Below are 25,125 nucleotides of genomic sequence, written 5' to 3'. Positions count from 1 at the left end.
TACTTTGGTTTGGAATAGAATTGTTTGAACGATTTATTTTACACAAAGAATTATTTATTCGTGTACGAGATTACTTCGATGCATAGAGATTGATGATAGAAAAGTAATATTCGATTTGAAATTTAAAGGATCGAGGGTAATGATTAATAATTTACTGGAGACGAAGAATTATTTATCTGTATACAAGCTTATTGTGAAGCATATAAATATGATCGAGAAATAATATTTGATTTGAATACCTGAAGGATCGAGTGTAATAATACTTATTAATTTACTGCAGACGAAGAATTATTTATTTCTATACAAGCTTACTTCAAAGCATAAATATTGACGACAGAGAAATAATATTCGATTCGAAATCTAAAGGATCGGGGGTAATTATTAATAATTGACTATAGACGAAGAATTATTTATCTGTACACAAGCTTACTTCAAAGCATAAATATTGATAAAAGAGAATTAATATTCGATTCGAAATCTAAAGGATCAAGTGTAATAATTAATAATTTGCAGACGAAGAATTATTTATCTGCACGTAAGCTTACTTCGAGGCATAAAAATTGATGAAAGAAAAATAATATTCGATTTAACACCAGAACTACCCAACATTTAATACGATTGATATGTAATCTCTATAAAAATTGTAACAATAGATTATTTTCAGTTTCTTTGGATATTCATCATAGTACTCAAGTGAAACTATTTATTTCCAAAATCATTTCAAATATTCAATGCTTTTAAGGTATTAATAACTGCGAAACAAACAAATCGAAACCAGTCATTTTGACTATTACGGTAGTTCTAGTGTTAAAGCTGGAATACTTAATTATCTTTGAAATTATATAAACAAATATAATTCTTATAATATGAATGATTCATTTGTGACAGTAGTAAATTGTGTAAAATGAAAAGTAGACAGATTGAAATATAAAGTCTAAAGAATCGAGTGGTATTTTTGTCAACTTCCATCGTTAATTGTGATGTTGAATGGCGAAGGGTTGATGGGATGATTTATCGATATACTGTCAACTAACCCGTTCACTTCTGTAGAGCGAGCCGTTCGAATGGGAAGATTACAAACAACAGACGCGGCGAACGAAATAGATTCAGCCTCGACGAGCGGATCGACCTCGTCGTTATTTCATTTCTCGTTGAATTGCGATAGAACATCCGTTCGTTTGACATAATTTGATACACGTCGCGCAACGCATTAACAATCATAAACATCCTGCGCCACGGACGTTTAATTAATGGCCCTGGTAGAATAATGCCGTCGCGCGCCCGTTGCTATTGTATTTCACGGCGCGCGACCGCGCGCGATTACAAACGTTCTTCTTTTCAATTCGGCATCGATAATATCGGGGACGGTTCGATCCGACTGTTGAACATTTCATTAACTTCCGGGACGATATAAAATTACGGTGTAACCGGCCACAAAGGAATTCGCGTTAATCTTTCTGACAACGATGGTCACGTTATTTCCACGCGACGCGGTCATCGGTCTGCGCGGGGTTTAGGAGTGCTCCAGAAATTGCTCCAGTTTCGCTTTGGATCATTACGAATTACTCATTAACACGTTCAGTGTCACGTGCACCACATGTTTCTCTGAGAATTTGTGTTATCTTTTTAATTGTAAGGAGTCTTTAAGAATGGGTTACTTGAGCTGTCCGGTAGGTTTAGTGTGAAATATGACTCCTATATTATAATATGAGAATAAATATTGCAAATAAATGAACTCGAGAACGTTTGACATTCGTCGAACATGGACAACGTATAATTGAATGAAGTTTCATTTATTTTCGTAAACCAAACGTTTTTAACCACTTGCGCTGGAAAGACGTGCCACGGCGAGACGTTTCTATTCGAAAATTCTCAATGATGTCTTTCACACATTGATAATCTTGTTGCATTACGCCTATTAGATTAATTCGAAACGTATCACTCTATACAGAATGATTAACAAACAAAATGAGTGTACATATCAGCGTAAAATAGGTAAAAAGAAAATTCATCGCAGGAGACTGCCAAATTTCTGAATTCATTTCCAGCGCAAGTGGTTAAGGGACACATGGTCAAGAATAGCTGTATACGTTACAAAGCACCGAAAACATTAGGAAGCGATATCAAAATATATAAAATTAAACAAAAACTTGAATATAACTTAATATTTTATTTAAAACATCAATAAAAAATTGAAAAGTACAAGATGTCAGTTACAAAATTGGACAAGGCAAGGTACCATAGTTAGAAAATTGAGACACACAAGGCGTCACAGTCAGATAATTGAAAAATATAAGGTGTTATAATTGAAAAATTGAAAAATACAATGTGTTTGAAAAGTACAAGGTATAAGTCTTTCATTAAAATATACTTTAGGTGCATTTGTCCTGCGTTCGACGAGTACAGGCTCCATTTTTCGATTTTATTGTTAACAGGTACAGTTAACAGGTTAAGAGGAAGTACTATTGAAATCGCAATAAATACAATAAATCAATTATAGACAAACTAATCCTTATCAGCTAACGTTCACTTTCGTTCAAACCGAAATCATTCACACAAATTTATTTCCAAATGCATCGAATTCCAAACACAAAGGTCCAAAGCAATATCATCAAATTTCCACGAGATGTAACAACATATGACACATAAAAATACAAAAATCTCCAATTCCAACGAAGACCTCAACGCCTCCATAAAACTTACGAATAGTTTACTCAGCCCTTCGATCTTCCAGTCTCAAAAGATCTCCCGTCAGGCTGTTAAACGAACGCGCGTTTTTAGATTCATTTCCATGAAACCTAAAACTTAACTAAAATCAAAGATCCAAAGCAATACCATAAAATTTTCACGAGATGTAACAACATATGACACATAAAAATACAAAAATCTCCAATTCCAACGGAAACCTCAACGCCCCCATAAAACTTACGAACAGTTTACTCAGACCTTCGATCTTCCAGTCTCAAAAGATCTCCCGTCAGGCTGTTAAACGAACACGCGTTTTTAGATTCATTTCCATAAATTGCAAGCTATGGCCGAGAACGCAGCACCATGAATCATGTTGCCGAATCGTAATCCCCGCGACCGTCGAACTCGAAAGGGATTCCAGCAGGAAATGTAAATTATTCGGTGCGGAGCTACACCGAATTGTACCTGTATCGGAGCAAACGAGTCGAAAATATCGATTCTGAAAGGAGCGTCATCCGCTTTCACGTTTGTCAGCGCGATTCCCATTGGAAAGTTGGTCCGAGGCAAATGTAGCGGACACGCGCGGAAGACACAACGGAAACGTTTATAGGATATCGTCCGCGTGATAGAGTAAGATGAAAAGAGAGTGTGCGACAGATATTGAGAGAAAGAGAGAGAGAGAGAGGAACTGTTCCCAGTGAAGCAGAAAGCGAAACTAATTAAACGACGCGTCAACTGTTGCTTCGCTTTTCAGCCAACTTTTCATCGGTTCAAAGTGCACCTCGACGAACGGGAGTGTCGTTCGCTGTTCGTCTCTCTTTTCCTGTCTATCTCTGTCCTATCTGCTGTTCGATTGTGAACGAGTACACTGCGATTCATAAATAACTGAACGTAGCTCTGGACGAATGTCGTAATGGGATATTAATATCGGTGGATTTCCTTTTATTAGAATATGTAACTGTATTCCAATTCGAATTTAATATCAGTCGATCGATCTGTTTGAGAAGGATTCTTTTGGAACGCTGGATCACTGGAAATGCTTAGGTTCTTTGATCGGTAAAATGGTTCGTTAGAAAATCGTTGGATCGGTGACACTAAAACTAAAATTGAATTGACTTTTTGAAATATTCTATAGAAACTTTAACATTAGAACTACCGAGCATTCAATAGGATTAATATGCAATTCCTATAAAATCTGTAACAATAAATTATTTTCAGTTTCTTCAGACATTCATTATAGTACTCAAATGAAACTATTTATTTTCAAAATCATTTCGTATATTCAACGCATCGAAGATGTCAATAATTGCTAAACAAAAAAATCGAAACCAGTCATTTTGATTGTTACGATAATTATAGTGTTAAGAGTATCTATTGAGACTTGATTTTCAATTCAGTTTGTATTTTATGTCAATTTGTTTAATAATTTCTCAAGAAACATCTGTTTTCTTTTTCTTTCAAACAGAAATCAGAAATGGATCATTTTGATTTGAATGGTAGTTTCTGTGTTAAATTTGAGATTTTGGTTAAATGAGAAGAATCGTTTGAATGGGCGAATGTAGGTTCGTTAGAGTTTAATGACAGATGTTTGATTGTAGGAAACAGTGGAACCTTCTGTCCACTGTTCGAGTAACGTTTCGTGCAGTTGCGATAGTGCCGTGGTAGTGATAATCGAAGATAATAACAGGGCCGATAGCAATCGTTATATTTAGAGCGCGACCGATCCCAGGCTGACTGTCCTTGGCGACCTATCCCAAACTTCTTTTACGACTGAGATTTTCTCCACTGCTCTGTATCGATTCACGTGATTCAAGGGCAACCTTGTTAGAACCTCGGTTAGGCCTCACGCTCGATAATAGCCGTGAATATTAACTTTCCTCTGTATTAACCTTTTTTCGATCTATTAGCAAAAAACTCAAAAATTAAGAAATTTTCTAAATTTTATAAATAATCTGGTCTTCAGGACAAAACAGCGAAAGGATACTCCTATGGAGAATTCTCTAAACAATTTTACAAACAGTTCTATAAACAATTCCACAAACTCTATGAATTCTACAACGAAAGACAGTAAATTTGATTACTAAGATCATTCAAGAAGGAAGCTACTTCAACGAGATTCGTAAAATCGAACTCGCGTCGTATCGACGAGAAACAACGAAAGGATATTCCGATGTAGAATTCTCTAAACAATTTTACAAACAATTCTATAAAAAGTTCTACAAACATTTCCACAAACTCTACAACGAAAGACGGTAAACCTGATTAGCGAGATCATTCAAGAAGGACGCTATTTCAACGAGATTCGTAAAATCGAACAACACGCGTCGTATCGACGAGAAACAACGATAGACTATCTCGAGTTCAAAAGGTTAACCGCCGATTCTGAATCACAAAAGCCTGATCACTCGACAGCCGTCCAATCTGCGTGCACTTCAGCGTCTTCCGTCACGATCTCGTTGAAGACGCTCGCTGATACGCTGTTCAGTGATTCGACTGAGTTAAGCATCAATTATCCGACACGACGTTGTCATAATTGAACGCGTCCGGTGATCGCGGAGGGAGCGGATATTTTTTCCGCGGCGCAGCTCGCCACGCGTTGCTAGAAAACGCCGTTGCATCGCGAGCTAGGTCGCGTTCACGTGCGTTCGACCGCGATCTGGCACTTGTTTGCGTCACTTGCGTCAGAACGATCATCCGCGAGGGCATATGACAGTTTTAGACATCGGAAGCCACTCGCTTTTAAATGCAACGAACGAGCATGCTCCGCGCTGACGTCACGCGCGTTGGATCCCGCTCGCATCTCGCGCGACGTTTCCATCTTTGAGCCGATCCGGCGACGCGCTTCTACGTTTTCGTGAAACCTCGACCGCTTCGGCCATTGTCTGGCGCGTTCCGGGCTATTCCACTTTGGGCTCGGGTGTACTTTTTGGGTATAGGTTCCTTGAAATCGTGGAGTTGCTATTGATGGAAGGGAATGGAGGATTGTTTTGTTGATTGGTGTGAGGGATGATGGAAGATTATTGCGAATGGGTACCTTGTATTGTTTTTTGAATGATCTGTGTGTTGGGATGTGAGTAGTTTTTTGAGGTTGTGGGAATGTAGAAATTGGAGGAGTTAGGAACATTATGGGAATTGTAGAAATTGTGGGAACTATACGAATGATAGAAATGATAGAAACGACAGAAATGATAAAAATTATACGAATGATAGGAATGATAGAAATGATAGAAATTATAAAAACTATAGAGAGGATAGAAATGATAGAAATGTCAGGAATGACAAAAATTATAATAGTGATAAAAACTATAGAGATGATAGAAATGGTATAAATTATAGAAATTATAGAAATTATAGAAATTATAGAAATTATAGAAATTATAGATATTATAGAAATTATAGAAATGATAGAAATCATAGAAATTATAGAAATTATAGAAATTATAGAAATTATAGAAATTATAGAAACTATAGAGACGATGGAAATGACAGAAATGTCAGGAACGATAGAAATCATAAAAATGATAAAAACTCTAAAGATGATAAAAATGCTAGAAACGTCAAGAATAACAGAAATTATAAAACTGATAAAACCTACAATGATAGAAGCGATAAAAATGTGAGGAACGATAGAAACGGTAAAAACGATAGAAATCACAGCCGAGCAACAATAAAAAGACAAATCATCAATTTCTACCATTCCATTTCAACTTCCCAAAACCTTCGGCCAATTCCCAAACCACTCATCGAAACGAAATCTAAACGAAAGGTCAAAGATCGCTTCGATTCACCCCTGCAACGTGAAAACAGCCAATCAACATTGCAGATGCGGTCCGCGTTTAATACCGCGGAAGCGCGGAGCGAACGTGTCGCGTGCTCCCGCGACATCGGGGTTTGGTCGCGTGTCAGAATTTATTGACACGGTGCCGATCATGCGATCCCACGGCTAAACGAGCAACTCCGGAGAAACTGGCGCCGTGTTCGCGCGCGTAATCGATAGACGCGCGTTACTTCATTGTTTGTTGGGATCGCGCGTCGTGGCCGCGAATCGAAAACACGCGGACTATATTTAGATGCGGCGGATAGGGGCGGCGGTTATGTAGCACCGGTTAAAATTAACTCGAAACGAGAGGATCCGCGTGGAAAAGTAACGACACGGTCCCGTTTTGTCCGCTTTAACCTGTTAACCTGGTGATCTATCTCCTGAGAGCTCGAAGATCTGTCATCGAAAACATCAAGTGCGTAACGATTATCTAAATGAAATTATTCTAAGATCGAAGTACATTCTTATAAGATAATATATTGCAAGATATTGTAACTATGTTATTATATATTATTAAATTCAGTTCGTTAAATAAATTAGAACATTTAATTCTCGCTGTTCATCCCTAATCGCGATTCTCCGAGCTCGCCAGTAATAAAACGCGCCATGTGTCCGAGAAATTTCGACGATACCGGTTACGTGAATCCACAGACCCTGGGCGAGTGAAATATTTTGGGAGGGAACGCGTTGGAAGCAACGAGTTGCCCGTCTTTGACGGATGACCCGAGCTGGTGCCAGTGAAACGCGCGCGGTGAATGGTTCAGCTTTGTTTAGAGCGCTAGCTCTGACGGTGACTATGGGTCGTCTAGTTTCTTGTTTCATTTGTCCGTTATTGTTCCTTAGCTTGTTCTTTCTCATTTGTCATCGATTTATTGAGTTTCTAGTAGCGTACAATACTACGCATTCTTTTGTAATGAGCGCGAATGAGTGTTGAAATCAATAATGAATTAATCTTAAGAAGAAGAGTAGTAGTTTATGGAATTGTTTATAGAACTGTTTGTAAAGTTGTTTAGAGAATTCTACGTAGGAATATCCTTTCGTTGTTTTATCCTGAAGACCAGATTGTTTATAGAATTTAAAAAATTTCTTAATTTTTGAGGTTTTTATCGATAGATCGAAGAAAGGTTAATATAGAGGAAAGTTAATACTCACGGCTGTTATCGAGCGTGAGACCTAACATCAATTGTCAGACATGTGACAATAATTTTAAATAGAATTTAACAAGCACAAATATTACATCATTCTTATGAATTCAAAATGTTATTCTTCTGTTATCATATATTATTCTCTTTTTCGAAGTTTTCTCTTTTTTCCGATAAATTGTTAATGACGAAGCAGAACAATCAATTGATGTTACAGTTCTTGTGTGATATTATAATAATGAGTTGCAGACATATTTTAAAAGCAACTTAACGAGACAGTGTACATAGATCAAGCCTCATTAATGTTAATCCTTAATTAACCTTAATATGAACTCTTTACAATCGGTACATTTTTCTGGTGACGCTAGCAACTAGTCGAAGCAAATATATATATTTTCAAAGTTATTGTTATATAGGCGCTCTATAATAAATATATAGATATTAAAAATTTGTTTAAGTTAAGATGTATATAATACAGGTGACTCTCATTAGATTCGATCTAGCAAAATTATCTTATATATAACAATGTGCTCTGCATAATGCATCGATATGTAAAATATTGAAATAAAATAGCTGTTTCTTCATTTATACACGCTTTCTCAATTATTACTTTCGAAGAATGTTTATATCTCACTATTTCATATTTCCAGAACTTAACTGTAAAGGGTTAACCCTTTGCACTCGAGAGGAGACTCTCAGTCACCTTATTTAATATGATAAAATTATAAGGTCATATATGATATTAACCCTTTGAACTCTGTAGGCTCCAATATTGCACCAGTTATAATATTAAATATTATAATATTGAAGTAGTTATAGTATTGAATATTATAATATTGAATTAGTTATAGTATTGAATATTATAATATTGAAATAGTTATAATATTAAATATTATAATATTGAATTAGTTATAGTATTGAATATTATAATATTAAATTAATTATAATATTGAATATTATAATATTGCAACAGTTATAATATTAAATATTTTAATGAATCTTAAAGAAACTACCCTAAAATTATTCGATTTTCCACACATACAAATTTTCTGCCAACAAGGAAAATAAGAGATCGAAGAAATGTTATAGCATTTCTAATTTTCGCTAGGAATACCATAAAAATTAGTCGCAGTTGCTGATAGATTACAAAACAACCTGGAGTGCTAAGGGTTAAGCTTTGTATAATGCATCGATATGTGAAATATTCGAATAAAATGGCTTTGTTTCTTGATTTATGTTTTCCCATTGGTTGGTTTCAAACGTCGTCTATATCTTAACGGAAAACGTTGAATATTACTGGTGAAAAACTTCCGAGTGCAAAGGATTAAATGTCGCCAGCCTGGCACCGATCGCAAAGAGTTAAATCTTATAATTTTATACATGCTGAATCCGAAAGTGGCTATTGTAGTGCAAAACGTAAATAAATAGCTTCAGCCATCTTCCTTTCCCTTTTTATTCACCATCCTCCTCGCCGAAATGCGTCGCGCCGGTGTACACCCACACCAGTCCCTCTTCCTTCTAATTGCATCCACTCTCTCCCCGCTAATTCTCTCGGCGTGATTACATTAGACTGTCTTACGTGCAAGTTACGTCGTTATTAGGTACCTCGATGCCGTAGATGCCGAACTTGCCCCATTCATCACGCGACGTATCCGAGTCGCGTTGTTGTTGCTGCGCCGAATATTCGGTTAATACGAAATAACGGCCGCGCCCGGTTAACTGTTTAATTCGACCCTGGTCGGTTAACGAGATTTTTCATGAGATCTTGACGATCCGATGAAATTGCTTGGAAACAATTATAATATGTCAGATAAGTGTCGAATAAACATAAGTAAGTTGACGACAGTATAGTCTAATTACGGTAGCAATTAATTAATCCCTTGCTCTATGATTTATTTCTTACAGGTAGTGTCGACATTCGCGCGCAAAGGGTTAAGAGTAATTACCAGTGATCTGGTATTGTAGTTCTTGTTTCATCATGGTCTAGTTACTTGTCATTATATATTTTTATTCGTCAATTTTCTAATTACAATTGTTTCTAAGTAGTTTCAACATGTCAACGTGTTAATGATACATAATATAAAAGCGACGTTTGTGAGAATTATCGAATGATCGTGATTGTAGGAGTAGAAAGTTTCTCGTTATCGAAACGGAAACTTAAATCGTTGAATTTTACAGAAGGTCGCTTCCGGTTGTCATTATTGAAACAGAAACTTCGTCGAATTCTACAAAAGACCGTTTCTATTACTCTTTACTGAGGTAGAAACTTCGTTCGTCGAATTCTACGAAGGTGAGTCTCCTTTTGTTCGCTGGACTGTTAAAAGAACAAAAAGGAAGATGCAAGTGCGCGCAAAGACAACGCGGATAATGGCGTGTAACGAGCGACATTCAGCGCGTGCAAAACGACGCTGTTACGCTATCTAACCTTGATCTTGCAACGTCGTTGAAGTGTCTGGCTAACAGACCAGAAATTTTCACTGGAACAACTCAATTTGTAGACAGAGGTGTTCGGAGTTTCGAAAAGTTTGAAAAACAGGTGACAGCTTCTGGGCGAAATGATACGAAAATATTGACACGTGCTGTTATGTAGAAGATAATTGCCGATCGTGATCGTAAAGATACATTTTCAAGTGATTATGCTTGCGCAATCGGCTCGTAAAGAACCGAAACGACGGCTCGAAGGCCGCCGAGCGAGATGATAAAACTTCTGTTGTGATCGAAACGTTCAAGGATGAAGAGAACGAGGAGACGTTGCGCTCCGAGGTATCGTCGTTTCGATTAGTATCGCGGTTTCTAAGATGTCATAGTTAGGGAAAATGAAAAGTGGAGGTGTCATGGTTAGGGAATTGAGAAATGGAAGGTATCATAGTTAGGGAATTGAAAAATAGAAGGTATCATAGTTAGGAAATTGCAAAATAGAAGGCATTATAGTTAAAAAATTGAAAAATACAAGGCGTTTGGAAAACGTAAAATATCACAATTAGAAAATTGAAAAACACAAGGCGTCACAGTCAGAAAATTGAAAAATATAAGGTGTCATAATTGAAAAATTGAAAAATACAAGGCGTCATAGTCAGAAAATTGAAAAATATAAGGTGTCATAATCGAAAAATTGAAAAATACAAGGTGTCGCAATTAAAAAATTGAAAAATACAAGTTGTCACAGTCAGAAAATTGAAAAATACAAGTTGTCACAGTCAGAAAATTGAAAGAACACAAGGCGTAGTGACAAAATTGAAAGAACGCAACCTGTCATAGCCAAAAAATTGTGAAAGAGAAGCTTCATTTCGAAAAACAAAAATTCCACAGCGACTGTCTAAAGACTTAGATATATAGAGGTAAAGAATTCCAGATAACGTTCACGGGGGAAACGGAAGAGACACTCGGGAGACGATAAACGAACGGTGTGCGGTTCGAATAGCGTTTAAAACGAGCTCCGTGGCTCCTAAATTGCCGGCTCGTTGCAATTTTCGCCGGCTAGATGGGGCTTTTCTTTCGCAAATTCTCTAGACTTAATTCCGCCGTAATTGCGCCGGCGACAACCCAGCAAATACCGAAACGGGTATCGTTCCGAGGGCGGTTACTTGAAAAAGCTCGTAAAGCTCGGATAAATCTAGCCAGGGAGCAGAAAAAAAGGTCGAAGACATTCATTCCGCGTTGAATAAATCGCTCGCAGTTGCCTGGATTAACTCGCCCAACACTCTGTTACTTATGTCTTAATATAATTCATTACGTTAAACACGATTTCAGCCGTGAATTGGATTCTAACTATATAACTAGGGCATGCGTCAATGAAATACATATAAATCTCCATTGAGACTTGCAAATAAAAGATATAAATTATTCGTTCTACAAGAACGAAACTATCTACGACAATTTAATCCCGAAGAATTCTAGAGCGCTCCAGTTGAAACGCTGGATTCCCGCGGTGTGAACCGCTGAAATCTTGATTCCCGTTAATGATTAAAACAAGCCCGAGGAAATTAGTCGAATCTCGTTATTAATCGTTCTCTCGCCTGTTCGCCGGCTGAGAACGATTTTAAGTGGGATCTTTTAACCTTCTGCGCTAGAAAGGCGTGCGATAGTCTTATATTATGTGCAGGGAAAAGTTCGTGCGACCTCATGAACCGAAATTTAAACACAGAGGTTTTTGTAGACTTACTTCATTTATTACACTAGTGAAATACTAATTGAAATTCGACCTTGATACATTACTAACAAGAAAACATACCTAATGTATGCTAAATTGTCCCGAAGTGTATACGAAATTATTAACCCCTTCTTCTATAATTTTTAGATTCGCGATGAACATTTTCAACTGAATTCGACGAAACTAAATGTTTACTTATTTTTCATATTAATGAAACGTTGTTTGGCTATTGTAAGAAAATTCTTGCGCAAGATTCTCTCGGATTAACGCAGTGCGTACCGGTAACGAGAAATCTCGTTTTATAAAGATACTTAGCTATGCAACTTCGCTAATTACCACGGCATTGGAAAAAATATAAAATTTAATTCGAATTGATTATCTATTTAAAATATATTACATAACAATATATCTGAGTTTTTCTATGTATAGTGATATAAGTTGACCTCAGTGAAAATTGCCATCAACAATTTAGTTTTCCGAAAATTAACCGGTACGCTATGTGTTAAAAATAATGTTACGAGATAAATGTACAGTAATAATCACCTAATGCGATTAAATGAATTATGTTTAACAAGAATAATATGAATTACCGTAATTCACTCGACTTATTTATTATTATTTGAAAACAATTCACTTCTATATTATATTTATCTTTATATTAGGTTATTCCTGCGTTAATATTAAATTTATTACTATGTTATATTGGTTTTAACCCTTTGCACTCGAGGAGTGTCTTACAGTCGCCACCTGATTTGACGCAGAAAACTTATAAAATTTTCAATTCAATAAGATAATCAATTGTGTCAGTTGCGAAAAATATCGTTAATATTTAATCAGAAAGTAATGAATGTTTTTAATGAAAAGTATTGTCGAGACTAAAGGGTTCCACAAATATGATATCTGAGTTTTTCTTTGTATAGGGATATAAGTTAACCTCAATGAAAATTGCTATCCGCACAGTTCAATTTTCCGAAAATCAGCCGGTACACAATGTGTTAATGGAACACAGAAGATACGCGTTTTACGCGCTCGTATCAGGAGGAAATGGTTGGACCGTTGAACGGACAATAAACCTCGAGCTGAAACTTTCCATCGATGCCGGGAACTGGTCTTTTGTGTTTACGAGATCCTCGCGATCCGCGATAACCGTTGATAACGACTTGTTTGTCACGGCGAGAAGATAAAGCTCATGTAAATCGGCTGAGCGTATTTAAGTAACGCGACTTTTACTGCCCGATTCTAGTTTACCGATCCCTTTACACCTCTTTATCCTATTAGCGCTTTTCCTTTTGTTCACACTGAACACGTTGCCTTTTCTGTTAGAGATAAATCATTGACTCTTCCTTTTTCTTCGTTTACCGTACATTTATAACAACCTCGCTGTTGGAACGTTTCATTAGATGACTTACGGCAACGACGATTATCCAGACGCGAGTTCCTCGAATAAACACGTCGAGATCGAGATAAATTCAATATTCCTCAATTCATTCTAACATTTGATCTATTTATTCCGATATTTTCAGAAATAGCGAATTCTCAATAGTTTCAAACTACAATTAACACTAAGACTTAGACTTTTAAGTTTAACTTTTTAACTAACAGTTAGACTTTTCGAAATTCTACAGAAACTCCAAGAGCGCGTCTATCGAGACTTCAATTGATTTAACACTAGAACTACCGAGCATTTAATACGATTAATATGCGATTACTATAAAAACTGTAACAATAGATTATTTTCAGTTTCTTCAGGCGTTCTTTCTTCATTATAGTACTGAAATGTAACTATTTATTTTCAAAATCATTTCTAACATTCAACGCTTCGGAGATATCAATAATTGCTAAACAAAAAAATCGAAACCAGTCATTTTGACTGGTACGGAAGTTCTAATGTTAAAATTCAGTTTGTGTATCGCTAAATCAATTTCTTCAATAATTTCTCGGAGAAGCATCTATTGCCTTCTTAATCAACATAAACAGAAGAAACCAAGAAATTCTCTAAAGAATTGCTACCCATTTAGTAATGTTATTATAAAAGTATAGAAACAACAAACATTTGTCACTAGAATTTATTGAATGTTTCTCATTTGCTGAAAGTTTCATACGTGTAACACAGGAGGATTTTTTAAACATTTGTCACTAGAATTTGAAAAATCCTCCTGTGTTAAACGTGTGAAACTTTCAGCAAATGAGAAACATTCAACAAACTTTAGTGACAAATGTTTGTTGAATGTTTCTATACTTTTACAATAACATTACTAGACGGCTAGAAATTCTCTAATCTTTGATTTTTCAAACATTTGTCACTAGAATTTGAAAAATCCTCGTGTTACAAGCGTGAAACTCTTCATCGAAGATGAGTAACACAGAGTAAAAGCGAGATCCTCGCGATACATGATTCGACACGCGATCAACACGATCCTCGACACGATCGAGCCGACTCAACTCGCGCGAATGTCAAAAGGCGGCCTCCTTGCGTAAGAGGATAATTGCCCGATAATCCGGCTCGCGAGAACTGGTCTTCGATTTTTCGGGAACGCAAAGGTTTTCGCTTGTCTAAGAGGCAGCGCCGGTTTCCCGGTCGAACAAGAGAGCGAGCGGCGAGGAGACGAAAAAAAAAGACGAGCAGAAAGAGGGAGAACCAGCTTCGGAATCGCGCGGCCAGCCGCTCCGCGTCTCGCTTTCCTTCGCAAACCAGTCCGGGTAGAATCTTTTAAAGACCGCGCGCGCGTACCCGCGACACACATCGGCGAACACGAGCGCGCGAATCGCACGGTTTTCCTTAATAAACCGCACACACGGTAATGCGAGAACGCGTTACGCGTCTGGAAGAATGCTGGCGGGACGAGAGATGAATCTTTCGTTGTTTGGTTTGTGGCTTTGATTGCTCACCTGTCATCGTACTGATAAATAGCGTCGTTATCGTAAATGAGATGGAGTACATTGGAACTCTCCTCTGTAAATTGACCCTTTGCACTTGAGAGATGACTCTTGGTCACCGTTTGATTCGATGTAATGAAATTATGTGTAATTTTGTGTTATATGTAATAATTATATAATGATTAAGTGTTGTATATAATAATTATATAGTAATTAAGTGTTATATATAATATTAAGTTTTTTATAATGCATTAATACGTGAAATATTTATATAAAATAGCTTTGTTTCTTAACCATTAGCACTCCAGGTTGTTTTGTAATCTATCATCAACTGATTCGATCTTCTATTTTCCTTCTTAGCACAAAATTTAAATGTGAAAATCGAATAATTTTAGGGTAGTTTCTTTAATATTCATTAAAATATTTAATATTATAACTGGTGCAATATTGGAGCATACAGAGTTCAAAGGGTTAACCCTTTGCGGACAAACATGTTTTGAAATATACAAAACCTTCAGCAGATGAAGCTAAATTACACATAAATTACTTAATTAATATAAAAAGAAGGAAACTACGTGCTGATCTCTTGCTGTTTCAATAACTACATCATTTGTCGGCGACTTAGTCTTCCAAACGCGAAAATTTCATTTCGCAGAAATGTCGACATTCATCCGCAGAGGGTTAATTTACGTACATTTTCTCATTAATTCCTATCAAATAATGTCGTCTACGCCTCATAGGAAAGTGTCGAATGTTTCTAGTGGGACACTCCCGAGTGCAAAGGGTTAAACACATTCATGTTTGATCGATTTTTAACACTAAAATTACCGAAACATTAGAAACTGATTAATTAGACTGACATTCCTATCGCGTTCTCGTCTGCGATGCTTAACACACGCGAACGCTGCCGTTCAAGGAGAGAATTTTCGTATTCGCAACGACGCGCCGTAAGCAGATTCGAAAATACATAGAAAAATCCGAGATTCCCCAGCGAACGACCAAGGTTGTCACATACCAGTGAATTTGAAAGTCTAACGCGTTGCCTAACGCTTCAGGCGCCGCGAGGCTGGCAAAACAGATGTTTTAGATCGTTTCGAATCGACGGTTCGAATCTTGATCGAAATATTCCTCTTTATAGCGACACTCGGTGAAAAATCTTAATAGTCTTAACCGTCCTCTTTACCTCTAACCTTCTTTACAACCTCCAAAAAACGTATTGCTATTAAATTATCAATATCTCTTGAAACATTTAACACTAACACACATCAATCCTCAACACCAAAAACCAAAACCCAATTAATTCAATCTGTTGCGTGATGGAGAATTGATTCGTCACGGGAAGAAAGTACTTAATTGGTAGAGCCACGTTTGAATTAAATATATTTGCAATGAATTCAGTTGACTGCTGACTAGTTTCCACTCATGTCCGAACGTTTAGGTTGAACCTGCTGCGAACAGACACGTGGATTGGTTAAAAAAATCTAAAAAATACGAGTGGTAGGACGGAAGAAGCGATGCAGCGTCATTTTCAGGACAAAACTGACTAACTTAAAAACTACGAATAATACAAACAAAAGCTTCACAGAAAAAATTGTAAGATATACATCTAAACCTGTGGTAGTTACATTTCGTTTACATTATAAGGATTATAAATTTTCCTTTCAGCTCACAGATGCATAAAGCATCTGCCAAATAAATTTATATAGATCTACTCGATGACTCCACGAACACACTGCGCTCCAAGTAACACAATCATCCAACAACTAGCAAACCTCCCATCATCAAAGCCTCGATTCACCCGAAGGAACCTCAGCAGAAGATCGAAATCACACTTGCACAGAAAAAATCCTCATCTCGAAAGAATCATTCTCGCGAATCCCGTCCATCGAGACGAGAACCTCTCGCCCCGACGCTCTTCCGGCAAGACAAAGAGCGATCGCTCCGAACTGCGCGCGGGTCACGGGAAATGTCAAAGACCAAAGGGATGTCCCTAGAAAAGAAAACGAGTTCGTCCGGTCCAGTGGGAGGGGAAGAGGCCGAATGGTTTTCTTGACTCGTCTTTGATTCGCGAAGCGAGCGAGAGCGGAAGAATCGCGCGGCGCTTCGGCTGCGCGCTAATCCCTTAAGAGTGTCGCGAGGAAAGGGGCGCCCGGGGGGGGGGGGGGGGGGTGCGAAACAATCCTGCAGGGACGGCCGGGCGACGGTTCATTGAAATGCCGTGGATGCTCGCAGGAAAAACAGCATCTGGGTTAAATTCCCGAGGACGTTTCGGCCTGCTCCGCCGCTAGTCAACCTTTCCGCGCCGCTGATAAAATTCCGGGGGCGAGGGAAACCGAGCGACGAGTCGAGTTGGAAGCCCACGGGAAATAACGCGAGTTCGCGGTCGGAAAGAATTGGTTCCCGGAGATAAGAGTCCGCTCGCTCACCTTTCGGGAGCTTGTCACGGATTAGCGTGACGACTCCGCCACGGATTAGCGGAGGCGCGAGTTGCTGTTGGACGGTTCGCGGGACACCGTAATTGTTTCTTTAATGGGGCGGGTTTTGGGAAGTTCGTGGGTTTTGTTTCGGAAGACACGTTCATGTGGGTTGTTCTGTGAATTTCATAGGTTGGATGATGTGGAATTAACCTTTAGCGCTCTAGGTTGTTTTGTGATCTATCAGGAAAAATTTAATCTATCTGTAATTTTTATAGTATTCCTAGCGAAAGTTAGAAACGCTGTAATATTTTTTCGATCTTTTGTTTTCCTTGTTAGTACAAAATTTGGATGTGTGGAAAATCGAAGTATTTTAGGGTAGTTTCATTAAGATTCATTAAAATGTTTAATATTATAACTGGTGCAATATTGGAGCCTACAGAGTACAAAGGGTTAACCCTTAGCGCTCCACGTTGTTTTGTAATCTATCAGAAACTGCAACTAATTTTTGTAGTATTGCTAGCGAAAATTAGAAATGCTGCAACATTTCTTCGATATTTTGTTTTCCTTCTTAGCACAAAATTTGGATGTGAAAGTCGAATAATTTTAGAGTAGTTTCTTTAAGATTCATTCAAATATTCAATGTTATAACTGGTGCAATATTGGAGCCTACAGAGTTCAAAGTGTCAATGCTTTGTACTTGAAATTTTTCTTGAATGAAGCATTCCGAAGTTCGGACGTTTTTTGGTCTGATTTTTAACAAAGTTTGGCTGTGACGAGCACTTCGAGAGCAATTAATACTTAGCCAATCGAATGGGGAGATCTACTGTTCCCTTATCAATGCGCTGCTATTTGTTTTGTTCGTTTGTTCCTTTTGTTATTCGGTAAGTGTCGACCTAAGTCGATATTTCTGCGAGATGAAATGCTCTTTTCGAAGTCGCAAATAAGTGATTTAATTACTTAAACAGTAAGGGGTGAGCACATGGTTTCTGTTTTTCCTATTATTTAAGCAATTGATGTATCATTTAGCTTCATCTGCTGAAGGTTTTATATATTTCAAAGAATCTTCGTTCGCAAAGGGTTAAATGACTTGGAAAATTTTCCTCTTGAACACTATAACGAGTATCTGAAGGAACCGAGAAAAACTTATTGTCATTATTTTCATACGTATTACATAGCAATCGTATTAAATGCTCGATAGTTCTAGTGTTAATACGGTACCGAGCTACTTCGATCTACTTTGATCGGTTACGACCGTACGTGCTAGGTGACGAAGCTACCTGCTACAGTGAAAGTATTTCGAGCAGCTGCAGATCGACGAGAATTAGTCGCGGCTGATAATGGAGCGACGGCCGGACAATGGCCGTGTCCAGAAACGTTCGACGATGATTTCGCAAGACGATTCCGATAGCCGGGGCGTACTGGCAAGGCAGAAGTGATTACACGGTACGTGACTGCCGGACAAATAGACCATAGATACGCAGATCTCTCGACTGGTATCCTCCAGGCCAATGAAAAGTCGAACTGCGGATGGCCAATGGCCGTGGAGCATGACTCGATGAAAGACGAGACGTATAACGCGATGCCCGATAGTTACGGAAATTAAATAAATTCCAGCCACGAGCAATTAAGCAGCTCGGAAACCGTAACGCGCGCTTCCATCGAAAGAAAACCGAAACTCAAACGGACGGAGAAGATGTCCGGGACTTCTTGCCGCGTTTCCGAGACAGTTTATTGTAGGGTATCCGTTCTACTTCGAGTATTAATTAGAAGGGAGGTGAACAATGAGACGAAGATATTAATGGGGAACGATGATGCAAGAGTTTGTCCGATGTTGCATGCACCGAGTATTGGGACACACCTGTTGTGCATGACGAAATTGTGACTCGTTAAAAGTGCTACCTTTCGTGTCGCGTTTGACGGTTTCATGGCGCGGAAGTTACTAGCACTCTTGTATAATATTCTAATGTAGTATGTAGTTCTGTTAATGCAAATGTAAACTTCTAATTTTCTAAATTTTGTAATCCTAAAATTCTAAAATTCTAAAACTTTAAAACTCTAAAATTCTAAAGTTCTAAAATTCTAAAGTTCTAAAATTCTAAAATTCTAAAGTTCTAACGTTCTAAAGTTCTAAAGTTCTAAAGTTCTACAATTTAATAATCCTATAATTCTATACTTCTATCATTCTATCATTCTATCATTCTATCATTCTATCATTCTATCATTCTATCATTCTATCATTCTATCATTCTATCATTCTATCATTCTATCATTCTATCATTCTATCATTCTATCATTCTATCATTCTATAACTCTATAACTCTATAACTCTATAGCTCTATAACTCTATAACTCTATAACTCTGTAACTATATAACCCTATAACTCTATAACTCTATAACTCTATGATTCTATAATTCTATAATTTTATAATTTTATAATTTTATAATTTTATGATTCTATGATTCTATGATTCTATGATTCTATGATTCTATGAGTCTATGATTCTGTGATTGTATACTTTTAAAATTTTATATTTCTATAATTCTATCATTCTCCAGTTCTTCAATTCTCTAATTTTCCTATTCCCCAATCCTCCAATCCTGCAATCCTCCAATTCTCCAGTCCTCCAATCCCCAATCCACCAATCCTTAATCCACCAACTCGCCACCTCCATAATTCTACAATTCTCGAAATTTCTAATTATACAATTCAGAACAGACAAAGTTTACCCAACCAGAGAAAGAAACTTCTCTCCGAGCAGCACATTAACAAGACGACACGCGAGACAAATTGCTCGCGAAAACAAGCCGCCCCACTTATGCAAAAGGAATTAAAGAATCCGAGCGTCGTTCTCCGTCGTTCTCTGAAAACAACGGCGAGCATTATCGAGCGCGTCGAGGTCCGAAGACAGGATGCATTCTGCGTGCACGCCGTCGAATTATGCGTTCTTATGCGGGAGCACGTGCGCCGCGGATTATGCAAGACGAGTGTACAGCCTCGTGCCGATCGCGTCGCGCTGCTTAAAATGCTCGTCGCGAGTCACCTTCGCTGCTCCCGATCACGATCAAAATAAAAGAAGAGTCACGCGAACGGCAACACTTCCATCCCAGCCATTAAATTTTCATACAATAATTCCGGAATCTGCGAGATCGCGTTTCGATTCACTTTCAACTCGCTTCTATTTTTTCCTTCGTCATTTTTCCTCTTACCGATACTCCTCTCTTTTTACCCGATCGCTGTTCTTTTCCATTTCCGCGTAGGAAACGATCCACTGCGATTCAATCGATGCGCCGACAGTGATCGGTATTAAAACCACGGGAACTGCGTTCGTAATTTCATCATATACAACGTAATCCAACCGTTTTTCCTTCCGTCCCAAGCGTTCCCTCGCAGCTTTTATTAACTTCAATTTAACTTCTTAATTGGAAGAGATACAAACTACCATAGCATTCCTATTAACATTGTAATTCGACTTGATGAAAAGCATTCACGGGAAAGGAGACATTCTCGAATCCCCCATGAATAATTCCACGGTTAAGAGATTAAAAGAGTTACGGCGTCCGAGAGCACCGAGTACACGCGCGTTTCCATCAGCTGCTAAGTAGAACGAGTACGTAATGAACAGACACGCCAACCGAATCGAGTCGGATGCCTCCGTGTACGTTCAAGATCAGTTTAAACTATATTAATCGTTGCGAGCGCGTGTGGCAATGATTCGATCGACTCGCCGCTCGAGTAAGGAGGCAGAATACGTTCGCGGTGCAATTATATAATCCGAGAAATTACGCGATAAATAAAATTGTATAATATCCGCGGGAAATCCGATGCTAGTTTCTAACTGGAGGCTCGAAAATTGCGTCGGACGGACGACGGACGCGGGAAGATCGTCCGATGCAACGGGACACGGGAAAATGGCCGAGGAGAAACGGTAAGTCGCGAAGTCACGTGCCGGAAAAAATCGGCGAGCGACGGGAAGGCCGTAAAGGACCGGCGCGAAGCTGGAAAGCGAATAAACGCGCGATAATTGACGCGGCAAATGGAAACCGACGCTTGTTTGCTCTCTCGCGGGGATGCGCGTCCCGATCGTTCCGTGGAAATCAGCCACGTGTCCCCCTCGCAAACGAGCCTACGGACCCGTTGCCCCAGTTTCACCGTTCGGTGGACAATAATTAATGGAATATACATGTCCGATCGGCTGGCCTGATAATTAGGCGAGAGCGAGCGGCGGATGTATGCCCACTGCTGTTCGGAATTTTTCTGTTTCTTTTTGGAGAACTACGATTCACTCTGTTAACACTATTCCTACCGCGACCAGTCAAATGACTGGTCTGTAGCACAACTTATATTTTTTAATATAGAATGATGATAATAGCCAATTTGACAGTATACAATTATAGCTTCTTTTATTTAGAGGTATGTAATTTACATCTTATTCGTTTTCACCGCATTTTTACAAATAGGTTTGTCGATTGTACATTTCCCACACACGTACTTTTTACATTTTAGACAGATTTTGTTAGTCTTATTGTTCGTGCAATATCTTATTTGGCATGGTTTCCGTTTGCGTGAACCCGTACGTGTATTTGTGACGGGCGTTACTTGATTTTCTTTGCCTAACTCTAGTTCTTTTTGATATTCAATGGCAAGTTCTTCTGCCGATTGAAATAAGAATTCCTGGATCGAAATTTCTTCTCCCGTGGATTCTTTATATAAAATCCATGCATTTATCCCGGCTAAGTCTAGGATATTCAAAAATACCTGTAAAGGCCATCTTCGACATTTAAATTTTACCGATTTTACCGAAGCCGATAGGCGAGCGAGAACTGTAAACACTTGGAAGTGCCGTAAAGCAGTTCCTGAAAGGCACTTTGTAGCTAAAATCATGCCACAACTGCATTACTTTTCGTTTGTAACGACTTTATAGTATCGGAATTGAGTCTTTGAGAGAATACTATTACAAAAAGATATAAATCCTTCTACCGGTCAAATGACCGGTCGTGGTAGGTAAGACAGACTACAAATTTTTCTCAGAAAATAAATAATAAAAAAAGGTGTGAATATTGAAAAATGATTTATACATATATTTTAGGAAAAGTCGTGAAGTATAAAGGCGATTCAATTACGTTGTTTATAGGAAATTCTAATCGAAATTTTAAAAACAGTCATTTGACTGGTCGCGGTAGGAATAGTGTTAACCCCTTGCACTCGAGAGGTGACTCTCACTCACCATTTGATTTCATACAGTAAAACTACGAAACTTGTTACTTAATATTACACCCTGTATAATGCATCAATTTGAGAAATATTGAAATAAAATAGCTTCGTTCCTCGATGCACGTGTGATTTCTCTTCGAGTTAGTTTCATAAATTGTTGTCTTTATCCCATTAGGAAATATTGAAATATTTCTAGTGAAAACTTTCGAGTACAAAGGGTTAATACTTTGTATACGGGGAAATTTGTAATTTCTAAATTTGTCCTCGTGAAAAGTTGATTTGCGCACTGAAGTGCTGAATAATAGAAAAGGAAACCGTGTATTGATCGGTTATTTGCATGATTGAATTACTCGCTCGGAGTTTTCGATTTTAGATATAGAATCCTCGGTTTCGGAGTTCGGCGAACGATAATTAATGGAGTATACATGTCCGAACGGCCGGCCTGATAATTAGATGAGAGCGAGCAGCGGACATATGCACGGTTGTTCGAAATTTTTCTGTTTTTCTGGGGAACTACGATTCACTCTGTTAAACCTTTGCATATGGGAATGATTCAAGTTTTTAAATTTGTTCTCGTGAGGAGTTGAATTATGCATTGAAGTACTGAATAATAGGAAAGAAGTAAAGCATGTATGAATTATTCGTTGTTTGAATAATTGAACCATTCGTTTGGAACTTTCGGTTCTAGATATAGAAGCTTGAAACTGCTGTTATAATGAGATTCGAGATGATCACGTATAAATTAGTATAGTCTGTGTTTTTATCGATAAAAGTTTATTTCAATTCATTTAGATTTAAGAGAAGTTCATTCATTGTAAGATACAGACGAATTTTCATTAATCAATATATGGATCTCAACTGGATGTGTCCAATGAGATTGGTGATCACGTATGAATTAGTATATTCTGTGTTTTTATCGATAAAAGTTTATTTCAATTCATTTAGATTTAAGAGAAGTTCATTCATTGTAAGATACAGACGAATTTTCATTAATCAATATATGGATCTCAACTGAATGTGTCAATATAGAAGCTTGTACGTTCGAGCAGAAATATTAATAATCAATTAGCGTCTGTATATAATTGATCATTTAAGACAGGAGTGTCTCGGATAATCAGGCTAAAGGGAAAACAGGAAACTCGAAGATACGTCGATGTAAAGTGCTCGATGTGGCGTTAATTATTAGATTACGCGTGTAATTTTCAATGTCCATAATTCTGTGAAAAACGACAGGCGTTTCGTTTCAGAGCTAACGACCGAACGAGCCGTCAACCTTTATCAAAGTACAGGTTCCCGTTGCGAGCGTGTGCCACGGACGCGTAAACGGCCTCGTTCAATTAGTAACGACCGATCCCGGGCTGTCGTTACGGGAAACTAGTTTCTTTACATAATAGGGCGGCCGCAGACATTTTCTCTTAGCTCGGTGTGATGCGAGCTTAATCGCGGCTTCTTCGGTTCGAACGAGTCGTCGGAACGAGTTTCAGCGAATCGCGGTTGGCCTGCGGTTCTAGTCGATGCGTAGTCGAATGAATCGACGGCCCGACGAATTTGAAACGTTCAGTGACCACGCCTTGGGTCGATGACACTGTCGCTTGAGTGACAGAGGACTCGGATGATAGATATTGTCGGGGAAATCTAGAATTTGGAATCTTCTGGTTTAGGTATTTGGAACTTTGGGGTTTGGGGACTTTGACCATTTGAGTGTTTGAACATCTGAATGTTTGAATATTTGGATATTTGGATATCTGAATATTTGCAAGTTTGAACGTTTGACAGTTTGAACGTTTGAAAGATTGAGCATTTGAACATTTGGATATTTGGATATTTCAATATCTGAACGTTTGAAAACTTGAAAGTTGGAATATTTGGATGTTTGAACATTTGGATACCTGAATATTTGAATGTTTGAACATTTAGATATTTGAATATTTGAACATATGAACATTTGAAACTTGCAAATTTTGAGCATGGAAACATAGAAAATTCGAAACCTTTTAACTTAGAAACTTCGAAACACCACGCGCCCCACATTTAATCACGCGCATCTGTTTCCATCGGCCGAACAATCTCATCGACCAGATTACAGACTACAGTAATTCGTCCCTACAAACCACAGCCTGTATAACCAAAGAGGAACGAAGGAATCCCCGTTCGATTGGTAAAAAGAATCGTCGCAGACCTCGAACAGACAATGGTAACTTTCGATGAGCGAAAAGCAAGAGGTTAGCCGAGAAAGCAAATCCTTCTCTCTCTCTCTCTCCCTCTCCCTCTTTCTCTCTACCTTTCCGTTCGACGACTCTCACTGGTCTGCGGTTTCCAGATGAAATTATACGAGAGCCCCGTGAACGTTCTCGATGCGACAGAGTGCAGCGGAAAGCAGCAGCGCGTCTCTTTGCAACAACCGGCTGCTTTATGATCTCGTCCGCGAGCGAAAAACAACAGGCAGCGGGGAAAAAAAGAAGCGAAAGTATCAAAGTATCGTACAACGCCGTGTAATTCTCGGTTCGGCTAATTTGTTTCGTGGAACGAATTCGAAGAACCTGTTCTCCTGACCCCGGCGCGGGTCAAGTGTGGGCGAAAAACGTAACTCGCCGTTGAACGCTGCCGCCCAGCGTTTCTGGCTAGTCCTTTATTGCCCGGTACAAAGTACACTAAAAGTTCACTAAGCTTCTCTCGATTCGTTGGTCTTGCAAGTTGATTTTAATCGATTCTATTTCGATTCGTTTTTCGGTAACGCACGCGGCTCGTTCGTAACGTCTAATTTGATTTTACAATTAAGCTCGGGATTAATTCGGTCTGCAGCCGGGACTAGCTTCTG

General features: G+C 38.3%; 1 protein-coding gene across 3 annotated transcripts in view; it reads right to left on the bottom strand.

The window, feature by feature from the left end:
• LOC116427096 (uncharacterized) overlaps positions 1–25,125 on the bottom strand; it is a 109,937-nt gene that overhangs the window by 26,616 nt on the left and 58,196 nt on the right. The window lies entirely within an intron of this gene.

Source organism: Nomia melanderi, chromosome 14 (assembly GCF_051020985.1).
Source record: "Nomia melanderi isolate GNS246 chromosome 14, iyNomMela1, whole genome shotgun sequence".
NCBI lineage: Eukaryota > Metazoa > Arthropoda > Insecta > Hymenoptera > Halictidae > Nomia > Nomia melanderi.
The sequence above is the reverse complement of the archived record's forward strand: the minus strand, read 5'-3'. Positions and strand labels throughout refer to the sequence as shown.